The sequence below is a fragment of the Aristolochia californica genome, unplaced genomic scaffold, assembly GCF_029961685.1.
Source record: "Aristolochia californica isolate CCGP_79_NKW_82.1479 unplaced genomic scaffold, dmAriCali1.0.hap1 SCAF_3, whole genome shotgun sequence".
NCBI lineage: Eukaryota > Viridiplantae > Streptophyta > Magnoliopsida > Piperales > Aristolochiaceae > Aristolochia > Aristolochia californica.
The window spans coordinates 24,823,734-24,850,314 of record NW_027181992.1 but is presented as its reverse complement, the minus strand read 5'-3'; positions in this window follow the sequence as shown (position 1 = coordinate 24,850,314).

Here is a 26,581-nt window from a genome sequence, read left to right as displayed (position 1 = left end):
ATGCTTCAAATTTGGTGTCCATGCATGCCAGAACCATGTTGAGGATGCAAGTGGCCTAATGATGCCAAAAATTTCAAGGAGTAGAAAAAATCAAATTCTCAAGTGGTTGGATATTTACCAGAGCCAAACAACCCACTTTCTGGAATTATCTCTCTCAGATTTTGTGCATTTCCCATTTTGGATGTTCAATTTTGTTTTTCAGATCCAAAGTTGAGTTTTCACTCTCCCATTTCTCTCGTAAACAAAAAAGATATAAGGCAAATAGATCGCAACAAAATGAAAATTTTAGAGTTCATTTATGCAAAAAAAATTTGAAAACAATAATAAATGTAAGTGAAGAAAATTATTTAACGCACTACAAAAATGAACTCCAAGGTTTTGTTATCCATGTCCGGGAAATTCCACACGTACAAACCCCCTAATAATTAGCTTGGTGGAATTTTGTAGGAAAGGGACTTGTAACTGATCCTAACATGCCTAAAATGTGGTGTCCATGCATGCCAGAAGCATGTTGAGGATGCAAGTGGCCTAATGATGCCAAAAATTTCAAGAAGTAGAAAAAATCAAATTCTCAAGTTATTTACCAGAGCGAAACAACCCTCTTTTTGCCTATCCTTAGAAATCACAGATACTTTTTGGAATTATCTCTCTCAGCATTTGTGCATTTCCAATTTTTTATGTTCAATTTTTTTTTTTCAGATCTAAACTTGAATTTTCTCTCTACCATTTCCCTCTTAAAAAAAAAGATATAAGGCAAATAGATCGCAACAAAATAAAAATTTTAGAGTTTATGTATGCAAAAAAAAATATGAAAACTATAATAAATGTAAGTGAAGAAAATTATTTCACGCACTACAAAAATGAACTCCAAGGTTTTGTTATCCTTGTTTGGGAAACTCCACTAGTACAAACCCCCTAATAATTAGCTTGGTGGAATTTTTTAGGAAAGGCACTTCTAACTGATCCTAAGATGCTTTAAATGTGGTGTCCATGCATGCCAGAAGCATGTTGAGGATAGAAGTGGCCTAATGATGCCAAAAATTTCAAGGAATAGAAAAAATCAAATTCTGAAGTGGTTGGATTTTTTGCAGATCCAAACTTGAGTTTTCACTCTCCCATTTCTCTCGTAAACAAAAAAGATATAAGGCAAAATAGATCGCAACAAAATGAAAATATTAGAGTTCATGTATGCAAAAAAAAATTTGAAAACTATAATAAATGTAAGTGAAGAAAATTATTTCACGCACTACAAAAATGAACTCCAAGGTTTTGTTATCCATGTTTGGGAAATTCCACTAGTACAAACCTCCTAATAATTAGCTTGGTGGAATTTTGTAGGAAAGGGACTTCTAACTTATCCTAACATGCTTCAAATGTGGTGTCCATGCATGCCAGAACCATGTTGAGGATACAAGTGGCCTAATGATGCGAAAAATTTCAAGGAGTAGTAAAAATCAAATTCTCAAGCGGTTGGATATTTACCTGAGCCAAACAACCCACTTTCTGGAATTATCTCTCTCAGCATTTGTGCATTTCCGATTTTGGGTGTTCAAATTTTTTTTTTCAGATCCAAAGTTGAGTTTTCACTCTCCCATTTCTCTCGTAAACAAAAAAGATATAGGGCAAATAGATCGCAACAAAATGAAAATTTTAGAGCTCATGTATGCAAAAAAAATTTGAAAACAATAATAAATGTAAGTGAAGAAAATTATTTAAGGCACTACAAAAATGAACTCCAAGGTTTTGTATCCATGTCTGGGAAATTCCACAAGTACAAACCCCCTAATAATTAGCTTGGTGGAATTTTGTAGGAAAGGGACTTGTAACTGATCCTAACATGCTTAAAATGTGGTGTCCATGCATGCCAGAAGCATGTTGAGGATGCAAGTGGCCTAATGATGCCAAAGATTTCAAGAAGTAGAAAAAATCAAATTCTCAAGTTATTTACCGGAGCCAAACTACCCACTTTTTGCCTATCCTTAGAAATCACAGATACTTTCTGGAATTATCTCTCTCAGCATTTGTGCATTACCAATTTTTGATGTTCAATTTTTTTTTTCAGATCTAAACTTGAGTTTTCTCTCTCCCATTTCCTTCGTAAAAAAAAAAAGATATAAGGCAAATAGATCGAAACAAAATAAAAATTTTAGAGTTTATGTTTGCAAAAAAAAATATGAAAACTTTAATAAATGTAAGTGAAGAAAATTATTTCACGCACTACAAAAATGAACTCCAAGGTTTTGTTATCCATGTTTGGGAAACTCCACTAGTACAAACCCCCTAATAATTAGCTTGGTGGAATTTTTTAGGAAAGGCACTTCTAACTGATCCTAAGATGCTTTAAATGTGGTCCCCATGCATGCCAGAAGCATGTGGAGGATAGAAGTGGCCTAATGATGCCAAAAATTTCAAGGAGTAGAAAAAATCAGATTCTCAAGTGGTTGGATTTTTTGCAGATCCAAACTTGAGTTTTCACTCTCCCATTTCTCTTGTAAACAAAAAGATATAAGGCAAAATAGATCGCAACAAAATGAAAATATTAGAGTTCATGTATGCAAAAAAAAATTTGAAAACTATAATAAATGTAAGTGAAGAAAATTATTTCACGCACTACAAAAATGTAAGTGAAGAAAATTATTTCACGCACTACAAAAATGAAGTCCAAGGTTTTGTTATCCATGTTTGGGAAATTCCACTAGAACAAACCTCCTAATAATTAGCTTGGTGGAATTTTGTAGGAAAGGGACTTCTAACTTATCCTAACATGCTTCAAATGAGGTGTCCATGCATGCCAGAACCATGTTGAGGATGCAAGTGGCCTAATGATGCGAAAAATTTCAAGGAGTAGTAAAAATCAAATTCTCAAGCGGTTGGATATTTGCCAGAGCCAAACAACCATCTTTCTGGAATGATCTCTCTCAGCATTTTTGTATTTCCCATTTTGGGTGTTCAAATTTTTTTTTTTAGATCCAAAGTTGAGTTTTCACTCTCCCATTTCTCTCGTAAAAAAAAAAAGATATAGGGCAAATAGATCGCAACAAAATGAAAATTTTAGAGCCCATGTATGCAAAAAAAAATTTGAAAACAATAATAAATGTAAGTGAAGAAAATTATTTAACGTACTACAAAAATGAACTCCAAGGTTTTGTTATCCATGTCTGGGAAATTCCACAAGTACAAACCCCTTAATAATTAGCTTGGTGGAATTTTGTAGGAAAGGGACTTGTAACTGATCCTAACATGCTTAAAATGTGGTGTCCATGCATGCCAGAAGCATGTTGAGGATGCAAGTGGCCTAATGATGCCAAAAATTTCAAGAAGTAGAAAAAATCAAATTCTCAAGTTATTTACCTGAGCCAAACAACCCACTTTTTGCCTATCCTTAGAAATCACAGATACTTTCTGGAATTATCTCTCTCAGCATTTGTGCATTTCCAATTTTTGATGTTCAATTTTTTTTTTCAGATCTAAACTTTAGTTTCTTCTCTCCCCTTTCCCTCGTAAAAAAAAACAGATATTAGGCAAATAGATCGCAACAAAATAAAAATTTTAGAGTTGATGTATGCAAAAAAAAAAATATGAAAACTATAATAAATGTAAGTGAAGAAAATTATTTCACGCACTACAAAAATGAACTCAAGGTTTTGTTATCCATGTTTGGGAAACTCCACAAGCACAAAACCCCTAATAATTAGCTTGGTGGAATTTTTTAGGAAAGGCACTTCTCACAGATCCTAAGATGCTTTAAATGTGGTGTCTATCCATGCCAGAAGCATGTTGAGGATAGAAGTGGCCTAATGATGCCAAAAATTTCAATGAGTAGAAAAAATCAAATTCTCAAGTGGTTGGATTTTTTGCAGATCCAAACTTGAGTTTTCACTCTCCCATTTCTCTCGTAAACAAAAAAGATATAAGGCAAAATAGATCGCAACAAAATGAAAATTTTAGAGCTCATGTATGCAAAAAAAATTTGAAAACTATAATAAATGTAAGTGAAGTAAATTATTTCACGCACTACAAAAATGAACTCCAAGGTTTTGTTATCCATGTTTGGGAAATTCCACTAGTACAAACCTCCTAATAATAGGTTGGTGGAATTTTGTAGGAAAGGGACTTCTAACTTATCCTAACATGCTTCAAATGTGGTGTCCATGCATGCCAGAACCATGTTGAGGATGCAAATGGCCTAATGATGCGAAAAATTTCAAGAAGTAGTAAAAATCAAATTCTCAAGTGGTTGGATATTTACCAGAGCCAAACAACCCACTTTCTGGAATTATCTCTCTCAGCATTTGTGCATTTCTCATTTTGGGTGTTCAAATTTTTTTTTTCAGATCCAAAGTTAAGTTTTCACTCTCCCATTTCTCTCGTAAACAAAAAAGATATAGGGCAAATAGATCGCAACAAAATGAAAATTTTAGAGCTCATGTATGCAAAAAAAATTTGAAAACAAAAATAAATGTAAGTGAAGAAAATTATTTAACGCACTACAAAAATGAACTCCAAGGTTTTGTTATCCATGTCCGGGAAATTCCACAAGTACAAACCCCCTAATAATTAGCTTGGTGGAATTTTGTAGGAAAGGGACTTCTAACTGTTCCTAACATGCTTAAAATGTGGTGTCCATGCATGCCAGAAGCATGTTGAGGATGCAAGTGGCCTAATGATGCCAAAAATTTCAAGAAGTAGAAAAAATCAAATTCTCAAGTTATTTACCAGAGCTAAACAACCCACTTTTTGCCTATCCTTAGAAATCACAGATACTTTCTGGAATTATCTCTCTCAGCATTTGTGCATTTCTAATTTTTGATGTTCAAATTTTTTTTTTCAGATCTAAACTTGAGTTTTCTCACTCCCTTTTCTCTCGTAAACAAAAACGATATAAGGCCAATAGATCGCAAAAAAATAAAAATTTTAGAGTTCATGAATGCAAAAAAAAAAATTGAAAACTATAATAAATGTAAGTGAATAAAATTATTTCACGCACTACAAAAATGAACACCAAGGTTTTGTTATCCATGTTTGGGAAATTCCACTAGTACAAACCCCCTAATAATTAGCTTGGTGAATTTTGTAGGAAAGGGACTTCTAACTGATCCTAACATGCTTTAAATGTGGTGTCCATGCATGCCAGAAGCATGTTGAGGATGCAAGTGGCCTAATGATGCCAAAAATTTCAAGGAGTAGAAAAAATCAAATTCTCAAGTGGTTGGATATTTACCAGAACCAAACAACCGACTTTTTGCCTATCCTTAGAAATCACAGATACTTTCTAGAATTATCTTTCTCAGCATTTGTGCATTACACATTTTGGATGTTCAAATTTTTTTTTTTCAGATCCAAACTTGAGTTTTTACTCTCCCATTTCTCTCGTAAACAAAAAAGATATAAGTCAAATAGATCGCAACAAAATGAAAATTTTAGAGTTCATGTATGCAAAAAAAAATTTGAAAACTATAATAAATGTAAGTGAAGAAAATTATTTCACGCACTACAAAAATGAACTCCAAGGTTTTGTTATCCATGTTTGGGAAACTCCATAGTACAAACCCCCTAATAATTAGCTTGGTGGAATTTTTTAGGAAAGGCACTTCTAACTGATCCTAAGATGCTTTAAATGTGGTGTCCATGCATGCCAAAAGCATGTTGACGATGGAAGTGGCCTAATGATGCCACAAATTTCAAGGAGTAGAAAAAATCAAATACTCAAGTGGTTGAATTTTAACAGAGCCAAACAACCCACTTTTTGCCTATCCTTAGAAATCACAGATACTTTCTGGAATTATCTCTCTAAGCATTTGTGCATTTCCCATTTTGGATGTTCAAATTTTTATTTTGCAGATCCAAACTTGAGTTTTCTCTCTCCCATTTCTCTCGTAAACAAAAAAGATATAAGGCTAATAGATCGCTGCAAAATGAAAATTTTAGAGTTCATGTATGCAAAAAAGAAATTGAAAACTATAATAAATGTAAGTGAAGAAAATTATTTCACGCACTACAAAAATGAACTCCAAGGTTTTGTTATCCATGTTTGGGAAATTCCACTAGTACAAACCTCCTAATAATTAGCTTGGTGGAATTTTGTAGCAAAGGGATTTCTAACTGATCCTAACATGCTTCAAATGTGGTGTCCATGCATGCCAGAACCATGTTGAGGATGGAAGTGGCCTAATGATGCCAAAAATTTCAAGGAGTAGAAAAAATCAAATTCTCAAGTGGTTGAATATTTACGAGAGCCAAACAACCCACTTTTTGCCTATCCTTAGAAATCACAGATACTTTCTGGAATTATCTCTCTTAGCATTTGTGCATTTCCCATCTTGGATGTTCAAACTTTTATTTTGCAGATCCAAACTTGAGTTTTCTCTCTCCCATTTCTCTCGTAAAAAAAAAAGATATAAGGCAAATAGATCGCAACAAAATGAAAATTTTAGACTACATGTATGCAAAAAAAAATTGAAATCTATAATAAATGTAAGTGAAGAAAATAATTTCAGGCACTACAAAAATCAACTCCTAGGTTTTCTTATCCATGTTTGGGAAATTCCACTAGTTGAAACCCCCTAATAATTAGCTTTGTGGAATTTTGTTGGAAAGAGACTTCTAACTGATCCTAACATGCTTTAAATGTGGTGTCCATGCATGCCAGAAGCATGTTGAGGATACAAGTGGCCTAATGATGCCAAAAATTTCAAGGAGTAGAAAAAATCAGATTCTCAAGTGGTTGGATATTTACCTGAGCCAAACAAACCACTTTTTGCCTATCCTTAGAAATCACAGATACTTTCTGGAATTATCTCTCTCAGCATTTGTGCATTTCCCATTTTGGATGTTCAATTTTTTTTTTTGCAGATCCAAACTTGAGTTTTCACTCTCCCATTTTTCTCGTAAACAAAAAAGATATAAGGCAAATAAATCGCAACAAAATGAAAATTTTAGAGTTCATGTATGCAAAAAAAAATTTGAAAACTATAATAAATGTAAGTGAAGAAAATTATTTCACGCACTACAAAAATGAACTCCTAGGTTTTGTTATCCATGTTTGGGAAATTCCACTAGTACAAACCCCCTAATAATTAGCGTGGTGGAATTTTTTAGGAAAGGGATTTCTGACCGATCCTAACATCCTTTAAATGTGGTGTCCATGCATGCCAGAAGCATGTTGGGGATGCAAGTGGCCTAATAATAAGAAAAATTTCAAGGAGTAGAAAAAATCAAATTCTCAAGTGCTTGGATATTTACCAGAGCCAAACAATCCACTTTTTGCCTATCCTTAGAAATCACAGATACTTTCTGGAATAATCTCTCTCAGCATTTGTGTATTTCCCATTTTGGATGTTCAAATTTTTTTTTTGCAGATCCAAACTTGAGTTTTCACTCTCCCATTTCTCTCGTAAACAAAAAAGATATAAGGCAAAAAGATTGCAACAAAATGAAAATTTTAGAGTTCATATATGCAAAAAAAAAATTGAAAACAATAATAAATGTAAGTGAAGAAAGTTATTTCACGCACTACAAAAATGAACTCCAAGGTTTTGTTATCCATGTTTGGGAAATTCCACATGTAAAAACCCCCTAATAATTAGCTTGGTGGAATTTTCTTGGAAAGGAACATCTAACTGTTCCTAACATGCTTTAAATGTGGTGTCCATGCATGCTAGAAGCATGTTGAGGATCCCAGTGGCCTATTGATGCCAAAAATTTCAAGGAGTAGAAAAAATCAAATTCTCAAGTGGTTGGATATTTACCAGAGCCAAACAACCCACTTTTTGCCTATCCTTAGAAATCACAGATACTTTCTGGAATTATCTCTCTCAGCATTTCTTCATTTCCCATTTTGGATGTTCAAATTTTTTTTTTGCACTTCCAAACTTGAGTTTTCACTCTCCCATTTCTCTCGTAAACAAAAAAGATATAAGGCAAATAGATCGCAAAAAAATGAAAATATTAGAATTCATGGATGCAAAAAAAAAATTGAATACAATTATAAATGTAAATGAAGAAAGTTATTTCACGCACTACAAAATGGAACTCCAAGGTTTTGTTATCCATGTTTGGGAGATTCCACTAGTACAAACCCCCTAATAATTAGCGTGGTGGAGTTTTTTAGGAAAGGGACTTCTAATCGATCCTAACATGCTTTAAATGTGGTGTCCATGCATGCCTGAAGCAAGTTGAGGATGCAAGTGGGCTAATGATGGCAAAAATTTCGAGTAGAAAAAATCAAATTCTCAAGTGCTTGAATATTTACCAAAGCCAAACACTTTTTCCCTATCCTTAGAAATCACAGATACTTTCTGGAATTATCTCTCTCAGCATTTGTGCATTTCTCATTTTGGATGTTCTAATTTTCTTTTTCAGATCCAAACTTGAGTTTTCACTCTCCCATTTCTCTCGTAAACAAAAAAGATATAAGGCAAATAGATCGCAAAAAAATGAAAATTTTAGAGTTCAAGTATGGAAAAAAAAATTTGAAAACTATAATAAATGTATGTGAAGAAAATTATTTCATGCACTACAAAAATTAACTCCAAGGTTTTGTTATCCATGTTTGTGAAATTCCACTACTACAAACCCCCTAATAATTAGCTTGGTGGATTTTTGTAAGAAAGGGACTTCTAACTGATCCTAACATGCTTAAAATGTGGTGTCCATGCATGCCAGAAGCATGTTGAGGATGCAAGTGGCCTAATGATGCCAAATATTTCAAGAAGTAGAAAAAATCAAATTCTCAAGTTATTTACCAGAGCCAAACAACCCACTTTTTGCCTATCCTTAGAAATCACAGATACTTTCCGGAATTATCTCTCTCACCTTTTGTGCATTTCCCATTTTGGATGTTCTAATTTTCTTTTTCAGATCCAAACTTATGTTTTCACTCTCCCATTTCTCTCGTAGACAAAAAGGATATAAGGCAAATCGATCGAAACAAAATGAAAATATTAGAGTTCATGTACGCAAAAAAAAATTGAAAACTATAATAAATGTAAGTGAAGAAAATTATTTCACGCACTACAAAAATGAACTCCTAGGTTTTGTTATCCATGTTTGGGAAATTCCACTAGTACAAACCCCCTAATAATTAGCGTGGTGGAATTTTTTAGGAAAGGGATTTCTAACCGATCCTAACATGCTTTAAATGTGGTGTCCATGCATGCCAGAAGCATGTTGGGAATGCAAGTGGCCTAATAATAAGAAAAATTTCAAGGAGTAGAAAAAATCAAATTCTCAAGTGCTTGGATATTTACCAGAGCCAAACAATCCACTTTTTGCCTATCCTTAGAAATCACAGATACTTTCTGGAATAATCTCTCTCAGCATTTGTGTATTTCCCATTTTGGATGTTCAAATTTTTTTTTTGCAGATCCAAACTTGAGTTTTCACTCTCCCATTTCTCTCGTAAACAAAAAAGATATAAGGCAAAAAGATTGCAACAAAATGAAAATTTCAGAGTTCATATATGCAAAAAAAAAATTGAAAACAATAATAAATGTAAGTGAAGAAAGTTATTTCACGCACTACAAAAATGAACTCCAAGGTTTTGTTATCCATGTTTGGGAAATTCCACATGTAAAAACCCCCTAATAATTAGCTTGGTGGAATTTTCTTGGAAAGGAACATCTAACTGTTCCTAACATGCTTTAAATGTGGTGTCCATGCATGCTAGAAGCATGTTGAGGATCCCAGTGGCCTATTGATGCCAAAAATTTCAAGGAGTAGTAAAAATCAAATTCTCAAGTGGTTGGATATTTACCAGAGCCAAACAACCCACTTTTTGCCTATCCTTAGAAATCACAGATACTTTCTGGAATTATCTCTCTCAGCATTTCTTCATTTCCCTTTTTGGATGTTCAAATTTTTTTTTTGCACTTCCAAACTTGAGTTTTCACTCTCCCATTTCTCTCGTAAACAAAAAAGATATAAGGCAAATAGATCGCAAAAAAATGAAAATATTAGAATTCATGGATGCAAAAAAAAAATTGAATACAATTATAAATGTAAATGAAGAAAGTTATTTCACGCACTACAAAAGGGAACTCCAAGGTTTTGTTATCCATGTTTGGGAGATTCCACTAGTACAAACCCCCTAATAATTAGTGTGGTGGAGTTTTTTAGGAAAGGGACTTCTAATCGATCCTAACATGCTTTAAATGTGGTGTCCATGCATGCCTGAAGCAAGTTGAGGATGCAAGTGGGCTAATGATGCCAAAAATTTCGAGTAGAAAAAATCAAATTCTCAAGTGCTTGAATATTTACCAAAGCCAAACACTTTTTCCCTATCCTTAGAAATCACAGATACTTTCTGGAATTATCTCTCTCATCATTTGTGCATTTTTCATTTTGGATGTTCTAATTATCTTTTTCAGATCCAAACTTGAGTTTTCACTCTCCCATTTCTCTCGTAAACAAAAAAGATATAAGGCAAATAGATCGCAAAAAAATGAAAATTTTAGAGTTCAAGTATGGAAAAAAAAATTTGAAAACTATAATAAATGTATGTGAAGAAAATTATTTCATGCACTACAAAAATTAACTCCAAGGTTTTGTTATCCATGTTTGTGAAATTCCACTACTACAAACCCCCTAATAATTAGCTTGGTGGATTTTTGTAAGAAAGGGACTTCTAACTGATCCTAACATGCTTAAAATGTGGTGTCCATGCATGCCAGAAGCATGTTGAGGATGCAAGTGGCCTAATGATGCCAAATATTTCAAGCAGTAGAAAAAATCAAATTCTCAAGTTATTTACCAGAGCCAAACAACCCACTTTTTGCCTATCCTTAGAAATCACAGATACTTTCAGGAATTATCTCTCTCAGCATTTGTGCATTTCCCATTTTGGATATTCGAATTTTCTTTTTCAGATCCAAACTTGAGTTTTCACTCTCCCATTTCTCTCGTAAAAAAAAAAGATATAAGGCAAAAAGATCGGAAAAAAATGAAAATTTTAGAGTTCATGTATGCAAAAAAAAATTTGAAAACTATAGTAAATGTAAGTGAAGAAAATTATTTCATGCACTACAAAAAAGAACTCCAAGGTTTTGTTATCCATGTTTGGGAAATTCCACTAGTAAAAACCCCCTAATTATTCGTGTGGTGGAATTTTGTAGGAAAGGGACTTCTAACCAATCCTAACATGCTTTAAATGTGGTGTCCATGCATGCCAGGAGCAAGTTGACGTTGCAAGTGGGCTAATGATGCCAAAAATTTCAAGGAGTAGAAAAAATCAAATTCTCAAGTGGTTGGATTTTTACCAAAGCCAAACAACCCAATTTTTGCCTATCCTTAGAAATCACAGATACTTTCTGGAATTATCTCTCTCAGCATTTGTGCATTTCGCATTTTGGATGTTCTAATTTTCTTTTTCAGATCCAAACTTGAGTTTTCACTCTCCCATTTCTTTCGTAAAAAAAAAAGATATAAGGCAAATAGATCGCAACAAATTGAAAATATTAGAGTTCATGTATGCAAAAAAAAATTTGAAAACTATAATAAATGTAAGTGAAGAAAATTATTTCCCCCACTAAAAAAATGAAATCCACGGTTTTGATATCCATGTTTGGGAAATTCCACTAGTACAAACCCCCTAATAATTAGCTTGGTGGAATTTTGTAGGAAAGGAACTTCTTACTGTTCCTAACTTGCTTTAAATGTGGTGTCCATGCATGCCAGAAGCATATTGAGGATGCAAGTGGCCTAATGATGCCAAAAATTTCAAGGAGTGGAAAAAATCAAATTCTCAAGTGGTTGGATATTTACTAGAGCCAAACAACCCACTTTTTGCCTATCCTTAGAAATCACAGATACTTTCTGGAATAATCTCTCTCAACATTTGTGCATTTCCCATTTTGGAAGTTCAAATTTTTTTTTTGCAAATCCAAACTTGAGTTTTCACACTCCCATTTCTCTCGTAAAAAAAAAGATATAAGGCAAATAGATCGGAACAAAATGGAAATTTTAAAGTTTATGAATGCAAAAAAAAATTTGAAAACTATAATAAATGTAAATGAACAAAATTATTTCACGCACTACAAAAATGAACTCCAAGGTTTTGTTATCCATGTTTGGGAAATTCCACTAGTACAAACCCCCTAATAATTTCCTTGATGGAATTTTGTAGGAAAGAAACTTCTAACTGATCCTAACATGCTTTAAATGTGGTGTCCATGCATGCCAGAAGCATGTTGAGGATGCAAGTGGCCTAATGATGGCAAAAATTTCAAGGACTAGAAAAAATCAAATTCTCAAGTGGTTTGATATTTACAGGAGCCAAACAAGCCACTTTTTGCCTATCCTTAGAAATCACAGATACCTTCTGCAATAATCTCTCTCAGCATTTGTGTATTTCCCATTTTGGATGTTCAAATTTTGTTTTTGCAGATCCACACTAGAGTTTTCACTCTCCCATTTCTCTCGTAAACAAAAAAGATATAAGGCAAAAAGATCGCAACAAAATGAAAATTTTAGAGTTCATGTATGAAAAAAAAAATTGAAAACAATAATAAATGTAAGTGAAGAAATTTATTTCACGCACTACAAAAATGAACTCCAAGGTTTTGTTATCCATGTTTGGGAAATTCCACTAGTACAAACCCACTAATAATTAGCTTGGTGGAATTTTGTAAGAAAGGGACTTCTAACCGATCCTAACATGCTTTAAATGTGGTGTCCATGCATGCCAGATGCATGTTGACGATGCCAGTGGCCATGCCAAAAATTTCGAGTAGAAAAAATCAAATTCTCAAGTGGTTGGATATTTACCAGAGCCAAACAACCCACTTTTTGCCTATCCTTAGAAATCATCGATAATTTTTGGAATTATCTCTCTCAGCATTTGTGCATTTCCCATTTTGGATGTTCAAATTTTTTTTTGCAGATCCTAACTTGAGTTTTGACTCTCCCATTTCTCTCGTATACAAAAAAGATATAAGGCAAATAGATCGCAACAAAATGAAAATTTTTGATTTCATGTATGCAAAAAAAAAATTGAAAACAATAATAAATGTAAGTGAAGAAAGTTATTTCACGCACTCCAAAAATAAACTCCAAGGTTTCGTTATCCATGTTTGGGAAATTCCACTAGTACAAACCCCCTAATAATTAGCTTGGTGGAATTTTGTAAGAAAGGGACTTTTAACCGATCCTAACATGCCTTAAATGTGGTGTCCATGCATGCTAGAAGCATGTTGAGGATGCCAGTGGCCTAATGATGCCAAAAATTTCAAGGAGTAGAAAAAATCAAATTCGCAAGTGGTTGGATATTTACCAGAGCCAAACAACCCACTTTTTGCCTATCCTTAGAAAACGCATATACTTTCTGGATTTATCTCTCTCAGCATTTGTGCATTTCCCATTTTGGATGTTAAAATTTTTTTTTTGCAGATCCAAACTTGAGTTTTCACTCTCCCATTTCTATCGTATACAAAAAAGAAATAAGGCAATTAGATCGCAACAAAAATGAAAATTTTAAAGATCTTGAATGCAAAAAAAAATTTGAAAACTATAATAAAAGTAAATGAAGAAAATTATTTCACGCAGTACAAAAATGAACTCCACGGTTTTGTTATCCATGTTTGGGAAATTCCACTAGTACAAACCCCCTAATAATTAGCTTGGTGGAATTTTGTCGGAAAGGAACTTCTAACTGATCCTAACATGTTTTAAATGTGGTGTCCATGCATGCCAGAAGCATGTTGAGGATGCAAGTGGCCTAATGATGCCAAAAAAATCAAGGAATAGAAAAAATCAAATTCTCAAGTGGTTGGATATTTACCAGAGCCAAACAACCCACTTTTTGCCTATACATAGAAATCACAGATACTTTCTGGAATAATCTCTCACAGCATTTGTGCATTTCCCATTTTGGATGTTCAAATTTTTTTTTTTGCAGATCCAAACATGAGTTTTCACTCTCCCATTTCTCTCATATACAAAAAAGATATAAGGCAAATAGATCGCAATAAACTGAAAATTTTAGAGTTCATGTATGCAAAAAAAAATTTGAAAACAATAATAAATTTAAGTGATCAAAATTATTTTTATGCACTACAAAAATGAACTCCCAGGTTTTGTTATCCATGTTTGGGAAATTCCACTAGTACAAACCCCCTAATAATTAGCTTGGTGGAATTTTGTAGGAAAGGAACTTCTAACTGATCCTAACATGCTTCAAATGTGGTGTCCATGCATCCCAGAAGCATGTTGAGGATGCAAATAGCCTAATGATGCCAAAAATTTAAAGGAGTAGGTAAAATCAAATTCTCAAGTGGTTGGATATTTACCAGTGCCAAACAACCCACTTTTTGCCTATCCTATGAAATCACAGATGCTTTCTGGAATTATCTCACTCAGCATTTGTGCATTTCCCATTTGCGATGTTCAAATTTTCTTTTTCAGAACCAAACTTGAGTTTTGACTCTCCCATTTTTCTCATAAACAAAAAAGATATAAGGCAAATAGATCGCAACAAATTGAAAATTTTAGAGTTCCTGTATGGAAAAAAAAATTTGTAAAATATAATAAATGTAAGTGAAGAAAATTATTTCACGCACTACAAAAATGAACTCCAAGGTTTTGTTATCCTTGTTTGGGAAATTCCACTAGTACAAACCTCGTAATAATTAGCTTGGTGGAATTTTGTAGGACAGGGACTTCTAACTGATCCTAACATGCTTTAAATGTGGTGTCCACGTATGCCAGAAGCATGTTGAGGATGCAAGTGGCCTAATGATGGCAAAAACTCCAAGGAGTAGAAAAAATCAAATTCTCAAGTGGTTGGATATTTACTAGAGCCAAAGAACCCACTTTTTGCCGGTCCTTAGAAATCACAGATACTTTCTGGAATAATCTCTCTCAGCATTTGTGCATTTCCCATTTTGGATGTTCAAATTTTTTTTTTCTGATCAAAACTTGAGTTTTCACTCTCCCATTTCTCTCGTAAACAAAAAAGTCATAAGGCAAAATGATCGCAACAAAATGAAAATTTTAGAGTTCATGTATGCAAAAAAAAAATATAAAACAATAATAAATGTAAGTGAAGAAAGTTATTTCACGCGCTACAAAAATGAACACCAAGGTTTTCTTATCCATGTTTGGGTAATTCCAAAAGTACAAACCCCTAATAATTAGCTTGGTGGAATTTTTTAGGAAAGGGACTTCTAACCGATCCTAACATGCTTTAAATGTGGTGTCCATGCATGCCTGAAGCATGTTGAGGATGCCAGTGGCCTACTGATGCTAAAAATTTTGAGAACAAAAAATCAAATTCTCAAGTGGCTGGATATTTACCAGAGCCAAACAACCCACTTTTTGCCTATCCTTAAAAATCACAGATAGTTTATGGAATTATCTCTCTCAGCATTTGTGCATTTCCCATTTTGGATGTTCAAATTTTTTTTTTGCAGATCCAAACTTGAGTTTTCACTCTCCCATTTCTCTCGTAAACAAAAAAGATATAAGGAAAATAGATTGCAACAAAATGAAAATGTTATATTTCATGTATGCAAAAAAAAATTGAAAACAATAAGAAATGTAAGTGATGAAAGTTATTTCACGCACTACAATAATGAACTCCAAGGTTTTGTTATCCATGTTTGGGAAATTCAACTAGTAGAAACCCCCTAATAATTAGCTTGGTGGAATTTTGTAGGAAAGGGACTTCTAACCGATCCTAACATGCTTTGAAATGTGATGTCCATGCATGCCAGAAGCATGTTGAGGATGCCAGTGGCCTAATGATGCCAAAAATTTCAAGGAGTAGAAAAAATCAAATTCTCAAGTGGTTGGATATTTACCAGAGCCAAACAACCCACTTTTTGCCTATCCTTAGAAATCGCATATACTTTCTGGATTTATCTCTCTCAGCATCTGTGCATTTCCCATTTTGGATGTTCAAATTTTTTTTTTGCAGATCCAAACTTGAGTTTTCACTCTCCCATTTCTCTCGTATACAAAAAAGATATAAGGCAAATAGATCGAAACAAAATGAAAATTTTAAAGATCCTGAATGCAAAAAAAAAATTGAAAACTATAATAAATGTAAATGAAGAAAATTATTTCACGCAGTACAAAAATGAACTCCACGGTTTTGTTATCCATGTTTGGGAAATTCCACTAGTACAAACCCACTAATAATTAGCTTGGTGGAATTTTGTAGGAAAGGAAGTTCTAACCGATGCTAACAGGCTTTAAATGTGGTGTCCATGCATACCAGAACCATATTGAGGATGCAAGTGGGCTAATGATGCCAAAAATTTCAAGGTGTAGAAAACATCAAATTCTCAAGTGGTTGGTTATTTAGCAGAGCCAAAACACCCCTTTTTACCTATCCTTAGAAATCACAGATAGTTTCTGGAATAATCTCTCTCAGCATTTGTGCATTTCTCATTTTGGATGTTCAAATTTTTTTTTTGCAGTTCCAAACTTGAGTTTTCTCTCCCCCATTTCTCTCGTAAACAAAAAAGATATAAGGCAAATAGATCGCAGCAAAATGAAAATTTTAAAATTTATGTATGCAAAAAAAAATTGAAAACTATAATAAATGTAAGTGAAGAAAATTATTTCACACACTACAAAAATGAACTCCAAGGTTTTGTTATCCATGTTTGGGAAATTCCACTAGTACAAACCCCCTAATAATTAGCTGGAAGGAATTTTGTAGGAAAGTAACTTCTAACTGATCCTAACTTAGTTTAAATGTGGTGTCCATGCATGCCAGAAGCATGTTGAGGATGCAAGGGGCCTAATGATGTCAAAAATTTCAAGGAGTAGAAAAAATCAAATTCTCAAGTGGTTGGATATTTACAAGAGCCAAACAACCCACTTTTTGCCTATACTTAGAAATCACAGATACTTTCTGGAATAATCTCTCTCAGCATTTGTGCATTTCCCATTTTGGATGTTCAAATTTTTTTTTTGCAGATCCAAACTTGAGTTTTCACTCTCCCATTTCTCTCGTAAACAAAATGATATAAGGCAAATAGATCGCAACAAAATGAAAATTTTAGAGTTCATGAATGCAAAAAAAAATTTGAAAACTATAATAAATATAAATTAAGAAAATTATTTCATGCAGTACAAAAATGAACTCCACGGTTTTGTTATCCATGTTTGGGAAATTCCACTAGTACAAACCCCCAAATAATTAGCTTGGTGGAATTTTTTAGGAAAGGAACTTCTAACCGATCCTAACATGATTTAAATGTGTTGTCCATGCATGCCAGAACCATATTGAGGATGCAAGTGGGCTAATGATGCCAAAAATTTCAAGGAGTAGAAAAAATCAAATTCTCAAGCGGTTGGTTATTTAGCAGAGCCAAAACACCCACTTTTTGTCTATCCTTAGAAATCACAGATACTTTCTGGAATAATCTCTCTCAGCATTTGTGTATTTCCCATTTTGGACATTCAAATTTTTTTTTGCAGATCCAAACTTGAGTTTTCACTCTCCCATTTCTCTCCGAAACAAAAAAGATATAAGGCAAAAAGATCGCAACAAAATGAAAATTTTAGAGTTCATGTATGGAAAAAAAAAGTTGAAAACAATAATAAATGTAAGTGAAGAAAGTTATTTCACGCCCAACAAAAATGAACTCCAAGGTTTTGTTATCCATGTTTGGGAAATTCCACTAGTACAAACCCCCTAATAATTAGCTTGGTGGAATTTTGTAGGAAAGGAACTTCTAACCGATCCTAACATGCTTTAAATGTGCTATCCATGCATGCCAGAACCATATTGAGGATGCAGGTGGGCTAATGATGCCAAAAATTTCAAGGAGTAGAAAAAATCAAATGCTCAAGTGGTTGGTTATTTAGCAGAGCCGAAACACCCACTTTTTGCCTATCCTTAGAAATCACATATACTTTTTGGAATAATCTCTCTTAGCATTTGTGCATTTCTCATTTTGGATGTTCAATTTTTTTTTTTTTGCAGATCCAAACTTGAGTTTTCACTCCCCCATTTCCCTCGTCAACAAAAAAGATATAAGGCAAATAGATCGCAACAAAATGAAAATTTTAGAGTTCATGTATGCAAAAAAAAAAATTGAAAACAATAATAAATGTAAGTGAAGAAAGTTATTTCACGCACTACAAAAATGAACTCCAAGGTTTTGTTATCCATGTTTGGGAAATTCCACTAGTACAAACCCCGTAATAATTAGCTTGGTGGAATTTTGTAGGAAAGGAACTTCTAACCGATCCTAACATGCTTTAAATGTGGTGTCCATGCATGCCAGAACCATGTTGAGGATGCAAGTGGGCTAATGATGCCAAAAATTTCAAGGAGTAGAAAAAATCAAATTCTCAAGTGGTTGGTTATTTAGGAGAGCCAAAACACCCACTTTTTGCGTATCCTTAGAAATCACAGATACTTTCTGGAATAATCTCTCTCAGCATTTGTGCATTTCTCATTTTGGTTGTTCAAATTTCTTTTTGCAGATCCAAACTTGAGTTTCCTCTCCCCCATTTTTCTCGTAAACAAAAAAGATATAAGGCAAATAGAACGCAACAAAATGAAACTTTTAAAGTTCATGTACGAAAAAAAAAATTTGAAAACTATAATAAATGTAAGTGAAGAAGATTATTTCACGCACTACAAAAATGAACTCCAAGGTTTTGTTATCCATGTTTTGGAAATTCCACTAATACAAACCCCCTAATAATTAGCTTGATAGAATTTTGTAGGAAAGCAACTTCTAACTGATCCTAACTTGCTTTAAATGTGGTGTCCGTGCATGCCAGAAGCATGTTGAGGATGCAAGTGGCCTAATGATGTCAAAAATTTAAAGGAGTAGATAAAATCAAATTCTCAAGTGGTTGGATATTTACCAGAGCCAAACAACCAAATTTTTGCCTATACTTAGAAATCACAGATACTTTCTGGAATAATCTCTCTCAGCATTTGTGCATTTCCCATTTTGGATGTTCAAATTTTTTTTTTGCAGATCCAAACTTGAGTTTTCACTCTCCCATTTCTCTCGTAAACAAAAAAGATATAAGGCAAATAGATCGCAACAAATTGAAAATTTTAGAGTTCATGAATGCAAAAAAAAATGTGAAAACTATAATAAATATAAATGAAGAAAATTATTTCACGCAGTACAACAATGAACTCCACGGTTTTGTTATCCATGTTTGGGAAATTCCACTAGTACAAACCCCCTAATAATTAGCTTGGTGGAATTTTGTAGGAAAGGAACTTCTAACCGATCCTAACATGCTTTAAATGTGCTGTCCATGCATGCCAGAACCATATTGAGGATGCAAGTGGGCTAATGATGCCAAAAATTTCAAGGAGTAGAAAAAATCAAATTCTCAAGTGGTTGGTTATTTAGCAGAGCCAAAACACCCACTTTTTGCCTATCCTTAGAAATCACAGATACTTTCTGGAATAATCTCTCTTAGCATTTGTGCATTTCTCATATTGGATGTTCAAATTTTTTTTTTGCAGATCCAAACTTGAGTTTTCATTCCCCCATTTCTCTCGTAAACAAAAAAGATATCAGGCAAATAGATCGCAACAAAATGAAAATTTTAAAGTTCATGTATGCAAAAAAAAATTTGAAAACTATAATAAATGTAAGTGAAGAAAATTATTTCACGCACTACAAAAATGAACTCCAAGGTGTTGTTATGCGTGTTTGGGAAATTCCACTAGTACAAACCCCCTAATAATTAGCTTGATGGAATTTTTTAGGAAAGGAACTTCTAACTAATCCTAACTTACTTTAAATGTGGTGTCCATGCATGCCAGAACCATATTGAGGATGCAAGTGGGCTAATGATGCCAAAAATTTCAAGGAGTAGAAAAAATCAAATTCTCAAGTGGTTGGTTATTTAGCAGAGCCAAAACACCCACTTTTTGCCTATTCTTAGAAATCTCAGATAGTTTCTGGAATAATCTCTCTTAGCATTTGTGCATTTCTCATTTTGGATGTTCAAATTTTTTTTTGCAGATCCAAACTTGAGTTTTCTCTCCCCCATTTCTCTCGTAAACAAAAGAGATATAAGGCAAATAGATCGCAGCAAAATGAAAATTTTAAAGTTCATGTATGCAAAAAAAAATTTGAAAACTATAACAAATGGAAGTGAAGAAAATTATTTCACGCACTACAAAAATGAACTCCAAGGTTTTGTTATCCATGTTTGGGAAATTCCACTAGTACAAACCCCATAATAATTAGCTGGATGGAATTTTGTAGGAAAAGAACTTCTAACTGATCCTAACTTACATTAAATGTGGTGTCCATGCATGCTAGAAGCATGTTGAGGATGCAAGTGGCCTAATGATGTCAAAAATTTCAAGGAGTAGAAAAAATCAAATTCTCAAGTGGTTGGATATTTACCAGAGCCAAACAACCCACTTTTTGCCTATACTTAGAAATCACACATACTTTCTGGAATAATCTCTCTCAGCATTTGTGCATTTCCCATTTTGGATGTTCAAATTTTTTTTTTGCAGATCCAAACTTGAGTTTTCGCTCTCCCATTTCTCTCGTAAACAAAAAAGATATAAGGCAAATAGATCGCAACTAAATGAAAATTTTAGAGTTCATGAATGCAAAAAAAAATTTGAAAACTATAATAAATATAAATGAAGAAAATTATTTCACGCAGTACAAAAATGAACTCCACGGTTTTGTTATCCATGTTTGGGAAATTCCACTAGTACAAGCCCCCTAATAATTAGCTTGGTGGAATTTTGTAGGAAAGGAACTTCTAACGGATCCTAACATGCTTTAAATGTGCTATCCATGCATGCCAGAACCATATTGAAGATGCAAGTGGGCTAATGATGCCAAAAATTTCAAGGAGTAGAAAAAATCAAATTCTCAAGTGGTTAGTTATTTAGCAAAGCCAAAATACCCACTTTTTGCCTATCGTTAAAAATCACAGATACTTTCTGGAATAATCTCTCTCAGCATTTGTGCATTTCTCATATTGGATGTTCAAATTTTTTTTTTGCTGATCCAAACTTGAGTTTTCACTCCCCCATTTCTCTCGTAAACAAAAAAGATATAAGGCAAATAAATCGCAACAAAATGAAAAGTTTAAACTTCATGTATGCAAAAAAAAATTTCAAAACTATAATAAATGTAAGTAAAGAAAATTATTTCACGCACTACAAAAATGAACTCCAAGGTTTTGTTATCCATGTTTGGGAAATTCCACTAGTACAAACCCCCTAATAATTAGATTGGTGGAATTTTGTAGGAAAGGAACTTCTAACTAATCCCATGCATGCCAGAACCATGTTGAGGATGCAAGTGGGCTAATGATGCCAAAAATTTCGAGGAGTAGAAAAAATCAAATTCTCAAGTGGTTGGTTATTTAGGAGTTCCAAAACACCCACTTTTTGCCTATCCTTAGAAATCACAGATACTTTCTTGAATAATCTCACTCAGCATTTGTGCATTTCTCATTTTGGATGTTCAAATTTTTTTTTGCAGATCCAAACTTGAGTTTCCTCTCCCCCATTTCTCTCGTAAACAAAAAAGATATAAGGCAAATAGATCGCAGCAAAATGAAACTTTTAAAGTTCATGTACGAAAAAAAAATTTGAAAACTATAATAAATGTAAGTGAAGAAGATTATTTCACGCACTACAAAAATGAACTCCAAGGTTTTGTTATCCATGTTTGCGAAATTCCACTAATACAAACCCCCTAATAATTAGCTTGATAGAATTTTGTAGGAAAGGAACTTCTAACTGATCCTAACTTGCTTTAAATGTGGTGTCCATGCATGCCAGAAGCATGTTGAGGACGCATGTGGCCTAATGATGTCAAAAATTTCAAGGAGTAGAAAAAATCAAATTCTCAAGTGGTTGGATATTTACCAGAGCCAAACAACCCACTTTTTGCCTATACATAGAAATCACAGATACTTTCTGGAATAATCTCTCACAGCATTTGTGCATTTCCCATTTTGGATGTTCAAATTTTTTTTTTTTTGCAGATCCAAACATGAGTTTTCACTCTCCCATTTCTCTCATATACAAAAAAGATATAAGGCAAATAGATCGCAATAAACTGAAAATTTTAGAGTTCATGTATGCAAAAAAAAATTTGAAAACAATAATAAATTTAAGTGAACAAAATTATTTTTATGCACTACAAAAATGAACTCCCAGGTTTTGTTATCCATGTTTGGGAAATTCCACTAGTACAAACCCCCTAATAATTAGCTTGGTGGAATTTTGTAGGAAAGGAACTTCTAACTGATCCTAACATGCTTCAAATGTGGTGTCCATGCATCCCAGAAGCATGTTGAGGATGCAAATGGCCTAATGATGCCAAAAATTTCAAGGAGTAGGTAAAATCAAATTCTCAAGTGGTTGGATATTTACCAGTGCCAAACAACCCACTTTTTGCCTATCCTATGAAATCACATATGCTTTCTGGAATTATCTCACTCAGCATTTGTGCATTTCCCATTTGCGATGTTCAAATTTTCTTTTTCAGATCCAAACTTGAGTTTTGACTCTCCCATTTCTCTCATAAACAAAAAAGATATAAGGCAAATAGATCGCAACAAAATGAAAATTTGAGAGTTCCTGTATGGAAAAAAAAATTTGTAAACTATAATAAATGTAAGTGAAGAAAATTATTTCACGCACTACAAAAATGAACTCCAAGGTTTTGTTATCCTTGTTTGGGAAATTCCACTAGTACAAACCCCGTAATAATTAGCTTGGTGGAATTTTGTAGGAAAGGGACTTCTAACTGATCCTAACATGCTTTAAATGTGGTGTCCATGCATGCCAGAAGCATGTTGAGGATGCAAGTGGCCTAATGATGGCAAAAACTCCAAGGAGTAGAAAAAATCAAATTCTCAAGTGGTTGGATATTTACTAGAGCCAAAGAACCCACTTTTTGCCGATCCTTAGAAATCACAGATACTTTCTGGAATAATCTCTCTCAGCATTTGTGCATTTCCCATTTTGGATGTTCAAATTTTTTTTTCTGATCAAAACTTGAGTTTTCACTCTCCCATTTCTCTCGTAAACAAAAAAGTCATAAGGCAAATAGATAGCGAAAAAATGAAAATTTTAGAGTTCATGTAAGCAAAAAAAATTTCAAAACTACAATAAATGTAAATGAAGAAAATTATTTCACGCACTACAAAAATGAACTCCAAGGTTTTGTTATCCATGTTTGGGAAATTCCACTAGTACAAACCCCCTAATAATTAGCTTGGTAGAATTTTTTAGGAAAGGGACTTCTAACTGATCCTAACATGCTTAAAATGTGGTGTCCATGCATGCCAGAAGAATTTTGAGGATGCAAGTGGCCTAATGATGCCAAAATTTCAAGAAGTAGAAAAAATCAAATTCTCAAGTTATTTACCAGAGCCAAACAACCCACTTTTTGCCTATCCTTAGAAATCCCAGATACTTTCTGGAATTATCTCTCTCAGCTTTTGTGCATTTCCCATTTTGGATGTTCTAATTTTCTTTTTCAGATCCAAACTTGAGTTTTCTCTCTCCCATTTCTCTCTTAAACAAAAAAAATATAAGGCAAATAGATCGCAACAAAATGAAAATATTAGAGTTCATGTACGCAAAAAAAAAATTTGAAAACTATAATAAATATAAGTGAAGAAAATTATTTCACACACTACAAAAATGAACTCCAAGGTTTTGTTATCCATGATTGGGAAATTCCTCTAGTACAAACCCCCTAATAATTAGCTTGGTGGAATTTTGTAGGAAAGGGACTTCTAACTGATCCTAACATGCTTTAAATATGGTCTCCATGCATGCCAGAAGCATGTTGAGGATGCAAGTGGCCTAATGATGCCAAGTAGTTGGATATTTACCACAGCCAAACAACCCACTTTTTGCCTATCCATAGAAATTGTATATACTTTCTGGATTTATCTCTCTCAGCATTTGTGCATTTCCCATTTTGGATGTTCAAATTTTTTTTGCAGATCCAAACTTGAGTTTTCACTCTCCCATTTCTCTCGTATACAAAAAAAGTTATAAAGCAAATAGATCGCAACAAAATGAAAATTTTAAAGATGATGAATGCAAAAAAAAATTTCAAAACAATAATAAATGTAAGTGAACAAAATTATTCCACGCACCACAAAAATGAACTCAAAGGTTTTCTTTTCCATGTTTGGGAAATTCCACTAGTACAAACCCTCTAATAATTATCTTCATGGAATTTTGTAGGAAAGGAACTTCAAACTGATCCTAACATGCTTTAAATGTGGTGTCCATGCATGCCAGAAGCATGTTAAGGATGTAAGTGGCCAAATGATGCCAAAAATTTCAAGGAGTAGAAAAATCAAATTCTCAAGTGGTTGGATATTTACCAGAGCCAAACAACCCACTTTTTACCTATCCTTAGAAATCACAAATACTTTCTGGAATAATCTCTCTCAGCATTTGTGTATTTCCCATTTTGGATGTTCAAATTTTTTTTTAGCAGATCCAAACTTGACTTTTCACTCTCCCATTTCTCTCGTAAACAAAAAAGATATAAGGCAAAAAGATCGCAACAAAATGAAAATTTTGGAGTTCATGTACGCAAAAACAAATTTGAAAACAATAATAAATGTAAGTGAAGAAAGTTATTTCATGCACTACAAAAATGAACTCCAAGGTTTTCTAATCCATGTTTGGGAAATTCAACTAGTACAAACCCCCTAATAATTAGCATGGTGGAATTTTGTAGGGAAGGGACTTCTAACAGATCGTAACATGCTTTAAATGTGGTGTCCATGCATGCGAGAAGCATGTTGAGGATGCTTGTGGCCTAATGTTGGCAAAAATTTCAAAGAGCAGAAAAAATCAAATTCTCAAGTGGTTTGATATTTCTTCAGATCCAAACTTGAGTTTTCACTCTCCCATTTCTCTCGTAAACATAAAAGACAAAAGGCAAATTGATCGCAAGAAAATGAAAATTTTAGAGTTCATATATGCAAATAAAAATTTGAAAACCATAATAAAAGTAAATGAAGAAAATTATTTCACGCACTACAAAAATGAACTCCAAAGTTTTGTTATCCATGTTTGGGAAATTCCACTAGTGCAAACCCCCTAATAATTAGCTTGGTGGAATTTTGTAGGAAAGGGACTTCTAACTGATCCTAACATGCTTAAAATGTGGTGTCCATGCATGCCAGAAGCATTTTGAGGATGCAAGCGGCCTAATGATGCCAAAAATTTCAAGAAGTACAAAAAATCAAATTCTCAAGTTATTTACCAGAGCCAAACAACCCACTTTTTGGCTCTCCATAGAAATCACAGTTACTTTCTAGAATTATCTCTCTCAGCATTTGTGCATATCCCATTTTGGATGTTCAATTTTTTTTTTTTCTGATCCAACCTTGTGTTTTTACTCTCCCATTTGTCTCGTAAAAAAAAATGATATAAGGCAAATAGATCGCAAAAAAAATAAAATTTTAGAGTTCATGTATGCAGAAAAAAATTTCAAAACTATAATAAATGTAAATGAAGAAATTTATTTCACGCACTACAAAAATGAACTCCAAGGTTTTGTTATCCATGTTAGGGAAATTCCACTAGTACAAACCCCCTAATAATTAGCTTGGTGGAATTTTGTAGGAAAGGGACTTCTAACTGATCCTAACATGCTTAAAATGAGGGGTCCATGCATGACAGATGTATTTTGAGGATGCAAGTGGCCTAATGATGTCAAAAATTTCAAGAAGTAGAAAAAATCAAATTCTCAAGTTATTTACCAGAGCCAAACAACCCACTTTTTGCCCATCCTTAGAAATCACAGACACTTTCTGGAATAATCTTTCTCAGCATTTGTGCATTACATATTTTGGATGATCAAATTTGTTTTTTCAGATCCAAACTTGAGTTTTAACTCTCCCATTTCTCTCGTAAACAAAAAAGATATAAGGCAAATAGATCGCAACAAAATGAAAATTTTAGAGTTCATGTATGCAAAAAAAATTGAAAACTGTAACAAATGTAAGTGAAGAAAATTATTTCACGCACTACAAAAATGAACTCCAAGGTTTTGTTATCCATGTTTGGGAAACTCCACTAGTACAAACCCCCAAATAATTAGCTTGGTGGAATTTTTTAGGAAAGGAACTTCTAACTGATCCTATGATGCTTTAAATGTGGTGTCCATGCTTGCCAGAAGCATGTGGAGGATGTAAGTAGCCTAATGATGCCAAAAATTTCAAGGAGTAGAAAAAATCAAATTCTCAAGTGGTTGGATATGTACCAGAGCCAAACAACCCACTTTTTACCTATCCTTAGAAATCACAGATACTTTCTGGAATTATCTCTCTAAGCATTTATTCATTTCCCATTTTGGATGTTCAAATTTTTTTTTTTTGATCCAAAGTTGAGTTTTCGTTCTCCCATTTCTCTCGTAAACAAAAAAGATATAAGCCAAATAGACTGCAACAAAATGAAAATTTTAGAGTTAATGTATGCAAAAAAAATTTGAAAACTATAATAAATGTAAATGAAGAAAATTATTTCACGCTCTACAAAAATGAACTCCAAGGTTTTGTTATCCATGTTTGGGAAATTCCACTAGTACAAAGCCTCTAATAATTAGCTAGGTGGAATTTTGTAGGA